This window comes from Watersipora subatra, chromosome 10 (assembly GCF_963576615.1).
Source record: "Watersipora subatra chromosome 10, tzWatSuba1.1, whole genome shotgun sequence".
NCBI lineage: Eukaryota > Metazoa > Bryozoa > Gymnolaemata > Cheilostomatida > Watersiporidae > Watersipora > Watersipora subatra.
In genome coordinates, this window is record NC_088717.1 from 18,353,902 (window position 1) to 18,366,073 (window position 12,172).

Here is a 12,172-nt window from a genome sequence, read left to right on the forward strand (position 1 = left end):
GGAAAATCTCGCCAACAAATCACGAAACTGAGAACAAACCCGATGAAATATGGTCAGTTTACACTGGGTTATGAGTGATATGTGAGCGAGGCAATCGAGTAGGAAGACGAAAACAGCAGATGCATCCAACCTTGCCGTTGCCGCACCGTCTAACCGTTCATCTAAACACACGGTGCGCGGTTCTTCAAAAACCTAGTACACACGCAAAACTGTCGATGGTTATAAAAACGTTAAACGCGTGTGGTTGACATTTTTGCACCGCACTAGCGATTATATTATCCCCTCGCTAGTTTTGCGCTAGCAGGCGGCAGATAATGGAGCATTTGTGTATCGTAAGCCGCCGTTTTCCGAGTTTTTGCCTATTTATTAGCATACTGGTTCCCTTTAACTACTCTAATTGATAAACTGGGAATTATTAGATATCAAGTGGTAAGTAGAACTGCCACGATACATATATTTTTACGCACCAAATATGGCTAACAGACTTTTTAACAGACTTTTGTATGATCTCTATTTATATTAGTATATTTTGCTCTTTTTAAATATTTAATGATTAGATAAGTCAATTGTGAATAGCTGAGATAAGTATTTATTGAAAAATAATGACGTTTTTGGTTGTTTTCTGATCACTATCTCACTCAGTCAAAACCACCGTAACGCCATGGAAAACTTTGGGAAATCCTTTTCGCGAATGCTATATGATCTCTGAATGAGATCCGCAGTTTCGCATGAGTGAGATAGTGATCAGAAAACAACCAAAAACGTCATTATTTTTCAATAAATACTTATCTCAGCTATTCGAAATTGACTTATTTAGCCATTAAATATTTAAAAATAGCAAAATATACTAATATAAATAGAGATCATACAAAAGTCTGTTAAAAAGTCTGTAAGCCCATTTCGGTGCGGAAACATATCTGGCTATTTGCTTGCATCGATAGCTGTTTAGTCTTTTGTATGTTTCCGGTGCCATACAGCAAGGCCATTATCAAAGCTAGTAGCAGGAATGAATTATCTCTACGTAAGTTGATTCTCACAGCTAACTATGATGACTGAATAATTAATCACAGTCGAGTATCACATCCTAATAAGGAAATACGCTTTACTAGTGTGATTAAGTCTGCAATCGGACGTTTTTGGTGAGTTTTGAAGCACTATTTTTAACGAGCATGCAAGGTTCTGTGCAAACTAATTAGAATCATTGCAACAACTTGTTTTGATGACTAGTCTAAATACGGAATGTTTGAGGAGGTTTGTTATTGAGCCAAAATATCAATCAAAGACCGTCTCACGCTACAAGGAATATCACACCACCTTGAAAAACTGAAAGAATAGCAAAGGAGAAAAAATAGCAATCCCATCTACTCCTTCCTTTAGTGAATAAACAAATGATTGTTCAATAAAAATAAAAACATTATTTTGAATGAAGTGTTGTATTCATTTACCAGAGCATTCATCCCACACAACCTTGTACTTGGTTTTTTGAGAGTGCGTACTGAAGTCAACTGTATGACTTGAGTATTGTATTGATTATTGATAGTATTCTCTTATCCTACCAATTGTTCTTAAAGTTGTTAGGGTTTAGCTCAAGTTTGTTATTGGACTCAGATGCACTGCTTAAGTATTAGTAGTAACTTCTCAGATAAGGCCCAATCCTGATTAATCACTTTGTAACCGACGTCATGTTGATTAATATATCAAGATTTTACAACTGACCTTCATAGTTGTGAGAGTTTAAGAGTGTACTCTGAGAAAAGATCTCCCTAGAGTTTTTTCCAATATCTTTGGTTTATTTGTATGGACAATAAAAATATCTAATAAGTTGCACTCTATACCAAACTATAAGAGTATAAAAGTAATGTGTGAGACTAGGAATATAGTCACTCTTTTGTGCTCTGAAAGTTGACTTTCTCACTGGTCCCGCTGACCTGTCGGTCTGCTGTGAAGAAGCTATATTAAAAAGTGAACTATCCTGTATGAGTGAATATGCGTTCTTATATATCGGTTGAGAGTTAGCCTTGGTGTCCAAGAGTAAAACTATATGTTTCAGGTCTTCAATTATGAGTTTTGTAATTTTGGGGCTTCCTGGCTACATCATGTTGTTTCTTTGTCAGCGGAGGTTTCATATTACTTAATGTCCAGTTTTAATCCCTCGTCTGGCGTAGATTGGTACCACATGCGGATTTTCATACACTGTATGATGCAGGTTGTTATCATCTGGGTGTTGTCGCTGACCGAGGGTGCTTTTAGTGATTATCTAGAATCATTCTATATTACGCTTTTAGTGTTCTAATGCTGGAATGGATGGGTTGTCATGTGATGATACTAATACTAAAGATGGTATTTGTAGATGTCATAACTTTTGGAATTTGTTATGTAATTTGCATGGTGATGTAACTAATTGTTATTTTCTTTAGGTCTATCTGTACATGGCTGTTTTCAGATATGACATTCTTTCTGGTTTTAAGAACATTGTACTTAAAGGTTGACTTACAATCAAATTCACATTACAGTTATCTGGTATCAAAAGATTCCCCATGTCTTACTCTGTTGTGTTGTAGGTGCCAAATATGTGGAAATGTGATTAAAAGCTCAAAGATGAAAAGCCGCCATAGATTGGAATCTCTTTATTTCGATGACGTAGTCATGAAATTTGGTTATTGTCTTGTCACGTGATGTTCTCACGTGAATCGAAAGGTTAATAAAAAGCTCAATATAAAACTTATCGTAGCAATAGTTTATGACAATCACTTCGGTTTTACCGAAGACCCCGTATCAAATATAGATGCTCGCTACTTGACAGTTTTGTTTCGGTTTGGTCTAATCAGCAAGTCGTAATCTGATCATGTGACCCAATACTTCGTAAATAATTTCTGCAGCACTTTTCAATTATCAGAGGTGACCAACAGGCTCGTCATGATTATCAGACAATGATATGTACTCCTTCAAACTATGGCCAAAAAATTAAACCGCTTTTCACGCTAAGTTATAAGATATCGCTGCTAAAAGTGACAGCATTACGATGACGATAAAACTGGGGCGTAAGTACATTAGACATGGTTTATTGAATGTGTGAAAGATATTTGTGAAAATATTTGGACGAATAAGGCTGCATGAAAGTGTAAACAGAAACCATCTCTCATAACTACGTCACATTTGAGCCGTTTTGGAAAGAGAATTCAAACTACGGCGGTCTCGTGTGGTGGCGATTTTCCATTCGTTTTTTAGCTTTTAAGAGCTTGTTATCATCTTTCCACATATTTTGCACCTACAATACAACAGAGTAAGACATGGTAAATCTTTTCTTATCAAATAACTGTAATGTGAATTTTGTTGCAAGTCAACCTTTAATGTAGTAAAATATGAGGTGGTAGACGTGTAGCTGTCGTAGCGTGAAAACAAGAGGTTCCGCGGAAAGTGTAAGAGAACAATATGTATTATAAGTAAGATAATTTATAGAACATTATAAATAGTAAAAAATTAACAAGCGTTCTGGATAATGTATAGCATCTATTATATAAAATTATCATGATGCATTTGTCATACGTGTAGATATTATGTTCATGTTTGTAGAATAATATTAGTCTCCTCTTATGGTTAAGAAGTGTGTCCTAATTAGGGATGGCAATTGTTGTTTGAAAAGGTGTTTTTGACTATCGTTAGAGTTGTCCAACCGATAGCGATAGTATCGAATTATCAATGAGCAGACAGAATTCATCGATAGTTATCTAGTGACTTGGCAGCTGGTAAAACTATCAAACTATCGCGCCTGAATAGATCGAGGATTGTGGAAAGGAATAAGAAAAGGTGTTCAAGTTATCAGAGCGTTCAAGTTATCAGAGCACTGTCACAAGTCCATGTATTTATTAGTAGATAACTGTACATATACAAACTATATATAAATCAAACGCATTGATCGCTTGTTGCAAATTAAAAGGCTTCTGGTGTGAAGTTTAAAAAAGTTTCTTCAGAAAGTATAGAGACTCTTCTATCACTTGAGACTGGTTTGTTGTTTGAAGTAATGTGATTGCCAGGACGTTTTCAGATTAAAATTAGCCAAACTTGATCGCTGTTGAAATGCTCAGAAGAAATAACATATTTTTTGACCGTTTTAACCAATGATATACAGCCTCCAGGAATGATATACAGGGAGCGGTATATCATTGTTTTAACCAAGATCAAGTTTATTCGTAGGTTAGTTCACTTTTCTTAGCTTTCGGAGGGCCATCGCTAAGCGGATGATTGGCAAAATTTAATTTTTGCAAACCTTTAGAAAAGTTGTTAGCGAAAATATTTTGCCGATGATGATAATAACGACGTCTAGGAAGTACTAAAATTAGAGGTTTGTCTCTATGGCTTGGATTAAAGTGATATTCTAAAGCGATAACAACCGTCGTAGTAGCTTTTGGGCAAAAAACTGTTTGAGTTAACCAAATTGAGGTCGAGTTATCTAAAGTAATTTATTATTGCGTGGGAACGGACCAAACAAATTCGTTCGAGTTAACCATGTGTTTGAGCTATCCGAGGCCGATAACTATTGGGTTATATTATTTTTTATTATTCGATAACGATATTTTTGTTTCGGATGTTTCGATAGGCTAAAAATAGGCAACATATTTATATCGAGAAAGACAACTATCGACTGTCGAAATTGACTATCGCGCTATCGTGCAACCCTAGTCCTAATAATGTACTGTAAATAGTTGGTGGAGCGAAATTATACTATTTGCCCCATGGCGTTAGAAAATGCCATATTAAATTACATCACCTGTCATAGACTAATGAAATGTCATGACATGTTCAATTAGTATTAAACACAATAGTAATACTATGTGCCGTCTGAATGAAAGGAATGCAATTACTCTATCATTACTTTTTAAGAGGCATTCTTTGAGATAAATGTTGTGGTACACGCATTATAGTGCATCCCGTGTGTAAAAGTTTATAATCATAATGTAAAGAAATGGGGCTAAAAATCTCTGGGCACAGTTCCTTGTCAAGAGAATATATTTAACATGCAGTGATTAATCGTTGTGATATTAATAACAAGGAATTATGCAAAGCCCAATGTGCCTGATGATTTATTATATAGTAGGGTATACTTACCATGCTTACTTTAATCGTTGGTTTGTGTAGTAGGTTCGGGTGTCAGCTCCAAATTTTGTATATAAGTGACTTCAGCTATGGAGTAGACTTAAAACAACATTGCAGAGGCCGACTCGACTAGGCAAGGATACACCTTCCTGCAGGGACTAACATCGGAGCTCCTTGCTCATGTTAGGAGGAGCGAGATAAGCTAAAGATAGAGTGAGTATATATGTGCAAATGTTGTGTTCATATTATATTTATATGTATAAAAAATTGGTTTTGAGCCAAAGGAATTTTATTATTTGCTTTGTAATTGTAGAATTGCTGCTTCAAAGGAGTAGAGTGATGGTGAGAATGGAGGAGTGATGGAAGAAAGGTGTGTATAAGACTCTTTTTATCTATATATATTTCTCAAAGTTTATGCGTTTATTCATGTATTCGTTCGTCGTTGTGATTGTCCAGCTATTGCTACTTTTTTTAGCATTGCGTTGACGCTTTACGATCCTATTAAGAAATATTTGGGACCCAAGTATGTGCAACACGATGCTTCTTCGTCGGCTTCTCGTTAGGGCAAATTTGTTCCGCCCCATGATATCAACAATAATTTATCTCAAACTTAAAAATATGGCGATTTGTGTACTGATTACATATGTTATTAAAATATATACCTCGCTGAACTTGCATGGCAAGTTATTCGTAAACGTTTTCCAGTTTATCCTGTCTCTGTTATAATAAAAATGTTTCACAAACAAAAAAATTATAAAATTTTTCTTCAAAGTTTATTCAGAGACACTAAAGCCTCCTTCAAGTTTAGTCAGCTCAATTCAATTAAATTAGATTCAACGTTTAGGTTACACATCTGTCTCAAAGGTAAGAACTCTTCACCTAGTATATTGTAATGTTATATTAGCTTCAAGATCATAACGACAAAATGCACTAAAGTCTTTGTAGGTACCTTTAGTTATTAAGTTTAACATATCATTTTGGTACTATTTTTAATTGTGATGATTTTTACCAATAGGTGATTGTATTAGATAATGGCTATGGGTTGTTATACCACTCTTGGTACTAAAGAAGCCGGAGGAATCAGTTGCGTCTTTTTTGAGACGACATCTGATTTACCTACCGTTATCGGTTAGTGGCATTTCTCAATTGTTTTACTTTTGGTAATACTATCAGTATGTGATTTTATGATGTAGTACTCTATGCTCGTTTGTTGTTTCAGGTTCTGATCGCTTAGGTAAGATCCTTGGGATCGTATTGGCATTGGTTGCTGATGTCGTTATTTTTACTTTGGGATATTGTTAGAAATAAATGTTAAGTATTTCCGTTTTGAATTAGGTTTTTTCTTGTGTCGGTCTGGTCTAGTGTTCGAGTGGGTGTGATCGTCATCCCTTAAACTTTGATCAGTGAAAGCAAAAGTAATTATCCATAGCATTAAAAATTGTTTCTCTGTTTGGGTTTCGGTTTTCTCCTAAGTTCATGCTTATCATTTTTTATCATTTGTCTTGTTGCCTAAGTTTGTTAACTTGTTCGGGTGTAGGATTGCCGTACTCAGTAATTTAATCTGTGTCTGATCGTGATTTGTCAGCTTTATTGTCAGTCTGTATGAATGATTCATTTTCTTTTTCGGACGTGGCTCCCTAGATCTTACGATACTATGATCTGATGTATGAAGCTCTACACCATTCTTCCATTGTCTTTTTAACTTCATTGTTATCAGGTGGGTCTGTTGTAATACTTTTTCTCATCTGAATCAGAAACTGGTTTTTCTGTTAGCTGAGGTTTTACATATTTTTCTTGTGGTACTTTTTCAAGTCCACTCCCTCATCTGAAGAATTCAGTTCTGTTGATATGTCAGAGTAGTCTCCCCTGACTAGTGGTCCATTGTGCTTCTTCAGCGTATTGAGGTTCACTCTCATGGGTTTTTCGCCAGGCTTATCAAAGGTTTGTATAGTTGCTGTGGTATCGTCGCGACTTTCGGGTACACAGGCGCTTTTTCCAGCTAATGATCAACTAAGAAGACTTGTTGCGGTATCCCCCCTTGTAAAGGTAGACTACGTAGTCACATACTTGTAGTGTGCTGTGTCGCCTTTTTGTTGTAGTAGTGTTTCCGTTTTCTTTTTCCTTTTTTGCTCATTTATCTCGCTTTTCCCAAGTTTCTGTCATGCACTTGTGTAGTTTTGCGGCATATGAATCAACGTTTACTGTTGTTGGCTTCGGAGAAGGCTTAGTTAAGTCAAAGGGCATTTCTCTGCACATCAGTGGAGAGCTGGATGAAGAGCGTGTTTGCGATTGTTTCATTGTAATTTTGACTTTCGTTGCATTATGGCTTATAACTGGTGAATCTATGTTTGACGCCTAGTAACTTATTATTTCTGCGATTGTCTCGCTCACAAAATCTTTAGCGCGGTCGTTGAGAAGGATCTTCGAAGCTCCGTATCTGCAGTACCTCAGAAAGTGAGTTTATGTTGGAAATTATCAAAGATTAAATAGTTATGATCTGGTGTATGAAGTTCTACAGTCTTCTTCACTGGTCTTTTCAACTTCATTGTTATCAGGTGAGTCTGTTGTAATACTTTTTTCATCTGGCTCAGAAACTGGTTTTTCGGTTGGTTGATTTTTTACATGTGTCTCGCGGTACTATTTTCATACTATTACTATGTCATTACTATTACTTGCTGTAATAACAATGGCTTGGTACTATTTCAAGTTCACTCTCATCATTGAAAGAATTCAGTTCTGTTGATGGGTCAGAGTAGTCTCCCCTGACTAGTGGTCTATTGTGCTTTTCCGGCATATTAAGATTCACTCTCATGGGTTTTTCGTCAGGCTTGTCAAAGGGTGGCGTTTTCCTCCTATTGATTAACTGAAGACTTGTTGCGGTATCCTCGCTTGTCAAGGTAGAGTACGTAGTCACCTACTTGTAATGTGCTGGGTGACGACTAGCAACTTATTAATTTCTGCGATCGTCTCACTCACGAAATCTTTAGCGCGGTCACTGAGAAGAACGTTTGAAGCTCCGTATCTGCAGTATCTCAGAAAGTGGGTTTATGTTGGAAATTATCAAAATTTAGAAACAGTCATACTTCGACTTACGAGCTTAATGCGTTCCGAGACTGAGTTCGTATGTCAATTTACTCGCATGTTGGTGCAATTTATTTATATATAGAACCATCAAATATATATTGATTGGTTTGCATACTCTAAAAAATGCAAATAAAACACTCAAAACAAGATATTGCAACAGAAAGAACATGTTGGTTATTGTCCTAATTTACCAAATGCTTTCAAAAAGCAACAATTAAAAATAATGCAAAAAAATGTGATTAATTAAAATGTAAAATTAAATACATACAATAGCAGCTAACGCTAGCATTTGCCAGAGAGGGAGATATAAGTTATCCTTCATTACAACAGTTGACTTTGATAAATTTGGATTTTATCAATGTTTTAAAAGACAAACGTAGAAGCAAACCTAAAAGCAAACTTTCATTTTTAACTTAACGTAATTAAAATTTCTTTGGCACTCGTAGTTTGAAGTTTCTCGCTGGTTAGCTAATCTTTTCTTTGTTTCGCTTTCACGACTAGCCGGCCATTTTAAGATAATCCTATCTAAAGACGTTTGCCTTTGTCGCCTTTTTAACATGTTGCGATTAGGACGAACGCAGGTGTCGTCACAAAAGGTTAATGCACGAAAACTAGCCAACTTGTCCGAATGTCTATTTTTATAGTCTTGCTAGATAGCACCGGCCTTTTCATATAGCATCGTTTCAGTTACGCTGTCACCGCCAATTGTTTATCCAATGCCTGAGCAGTCTCTCCATCAGCGGTCGTGAAGATCGCCGCGCCGTTTAGAAACTATGGCCAGTCCTTTTGCGAATTAAATGCCCTAAATAAAATCCTTCGGTTTGATAATTGTGGATGTATTTCTGTCAGATTGCTGAGCTAGCTCAATCACGCATACACATTTTGCATATTTTTCAATAATTTTCCGTTTAATATCAACTTTTATCATTCGCTTTTTCCAAAGAAAAACTTAACCTTCTTTCAACGCGAACTATTGTAACTACCACTAACTACTGCTAGTACAGACGCTCCCCCACTTACGAGCATTTGAGTTACGAACAACAGTACATACGAACATGTCTGCGCGTATGTCCGACGCTATTAGTGACGGTATTACTGATGTATTAGCGGCGGAAAGAGGCACTACTCAGAAGCACCACCCAGCATCCACCTTCCTCTGCCCAGTTCGTTGCAGTGCATAAGTGCGTGAACGTATCTCCAGTCCGCAAAGAACCTTTTTATTTTTACTGTAGGTATTGTAAAGGGATTTGCTGGCCTTTACTTGGCACGATCTAGACTAATAAATAAAGAGAAGAGAGTGCATGTAGTTTCATTCAGCTTTTTATTAGTGAAGGAAATTTCGCTAGCCGAGGAGCGTACGGCTATTTTCCCTGCTCAACTAAGTGAGCGCGCTCCTTTATATACAATAATGTCAACCATTTCGGCTAACGGCAAATGGTAAGAACACCCGCTAACAAGGTGAACAAATAGGACCGCTAGAGCGTTGGTATGACAACAATACAAGTGACGATAAGTGATAGTGTTATGATGGGATATCAGATATAACAATAGCATAACGAATGAAACAACGACATAATAAAAGGACAACACATACAAAAAAATAAAACAACAACGATAAGTGATAGCATAACGATTAAAACAACAATATAATAAAAAGGACAACACATACAATAAATAAAAAATCCAGTGTCATGGACCGTCGTCCACCACAGTATTCTCTCCATTTCATTAAATATTTTTTCAGTACAAACCAATACAGGTTACTTATACAAGCCTTAACACTTTCAAGGCTACCTGGCTATTGCATAACACATCTCAGTCAGCTAGGCGCTTTGCTCTACTTTGCATTACCAGCACAAACATCCTTTTTTGCTTTTACTACTATGTTCTATATATCATTTTAAAGCCAAAAGCCTCCTCTTTCCATTGGTACCAAAAGTTATACCTTTGATACTGAAGTTTAATGCACACAGTCTGTATAACTCAAGTCCCAATTTGCACATGAAATTAGTGCGTTTTTTATATGCTAGCTTTATTATATACTTATTATATTACTTCTAGTTACTCTATTTATCAATTATATACTTATTATATTTACTACTAGTCACTCTATTTATCAGTTATATTATATTTACTAGTAGTTACTTTATTTATCAATTATAAACTTATTATATTACTACTAGTCACTCTATTTATCAATATATGCTTAATATATTTACTACTAGTTACTCTATTTATCAATTATATACTTATTATATTACTACTAGCTACTCTATTTATCAATTTTATACTTATTATATTATTACTAGCTACTCTATTTATCAATAATATAATTATTATAGTACTACTAGTCACTCTATTAATCGTATTATTATATTATTCTATTTTCTCTATGTAATCTTTACAGGGATTTTATTTGTTATGACGACTAAAACAAGGTTCTAACACATAAATGAAAACTAAAAATACTTAACTCCATCACTGTCACTATCTGACTCGACTTAATTCCCACTATCATTGATAATTTCCTAAAAAAAAACGTCCTTCATAGATCTACGTGATGTTTTTCGAGCAGCGGCCATTTTGAAATAAAAACGGGCGTTACATTACTGGAATTTCCAGAGCGCAGTATGATTGTAAAATCGCGGTACTGAGAGGAAACAGCTACAGGACCGATACTAAAGGCTTCTAGTTGATGATTGGGCCAATTACGATCTCTTAGGAAAGCCGTTTTGTAAGAAAGCAATCATGTGACTCGATCGCGAGTATATTCGTCGCTAGGCAACCACGATGAAACGGTTCGGACGAGTGTTCTCGTCGCTAGCCTTCTAAGTGTTAAACATACTTATATAAACCTTCAATATACTTATATAGGCCTTAAACACTAATTATAATACAAAATATAGCACTGAAGCAACTTACGAACGAATTCACCTTACGAACTATCCTTCGGAACGTAACTCGTTCGTAAGTTGGGGAGCGTCTGTAATAACTACTGATAACAACTACTAGCTACTGATAACTACTATAACTACTGATAACTACTACTAGCTACTGATAACTACTACTAGCTACTGATAGCTATTACTAACTGTTAGTTATTTTTACAAACTTCTGTGAACTACAACTGCTAAACAGCAGTAGCTACTGATAACTAATAAAAACTGCAGAAATATTCTAGTAACTACTATTAACTTCTATTAATTGGTTGCAGGATGTTTGAGTCAGCAGCTGAACATGAAACAGGTCCACAGTCCTCAGCACCAATGATAGAACGCAACACTCAGACCACCGTAAAGGACAGTTCTGAACCTCCACCATCTTATGAACTGTGTGTCCAATAACAACTGCTTTACTGCAATAGAAGAGTCAATCGAGTGTACTTCCTGGTTCATAGCTGTTGAGATGTATAATCTTTACTTTGTATTCCTGATTTATATTGAGGTGAGAATAGGAAGGATTTTAGTGTGGTTTTGCACCATTTCTCACTATTATATACCTCATTTTGAAGATCATGGCTTTACACAAACACTGATGCCATTTATTGCTTTTTGGTTCGTTGAAAAGCCACTATTATTTATCATGATAGTGCCCTGTAGTTTTATTCTGATTATATCTTATCTGTTTTATTCGCTGTCATAGCCTTGCCTGCTTCTACATACATATACATGCATTCCCGTTTAAACAGTGCTAAAATATTAGAGAAATTTAGTGAAATAGAGTGGCCCGCTATAAATGCATTAAGTCTATAAATAAAAGTCAGCCTTGAAGCATTCAGTTTCAGTATGAAACATGTTATTTTTGTACCAAGTAGTAATGACACACCTAAATTTTATATTCTGTCACTAAATATAGCCACTATACTCTGAACACACTGTTTTATAGCTTCTGTACTTTGAAATGGTAATAGACAAGCCGTTTAAATGCATTGTGATAGTACTGCAGCTGAGAGTTTTGCCCTCATGCTACACTGCCTTATTGTAAGTCCTAATAA

At 35.7% G+C, this 12,172-nt stretch overlaps 1 protein-coding gene across 1 annotated transcript in view; it reads left to right on the forward strand.

Annotated features, from left to right (window-relative positions):
• The window catches only part of LOC137405732 (uncharacterized), a 215,139-nt gene extending 203,367 nt beyond the window's left edge, over window positions 1–11,772 (forward strand). Inside the window, exon 8 of the transcript XR_010979802.1 lies at window positions 11,623–11,772. The gene's annotated coding sequence lies outside the window, so the exon portion shown is untranslated. The remainder of the gene's footprint in view (window positions 1–11,622) is intronic.
• Window positions 11,773–12,172: the final 400 nt, after the last annotated feature.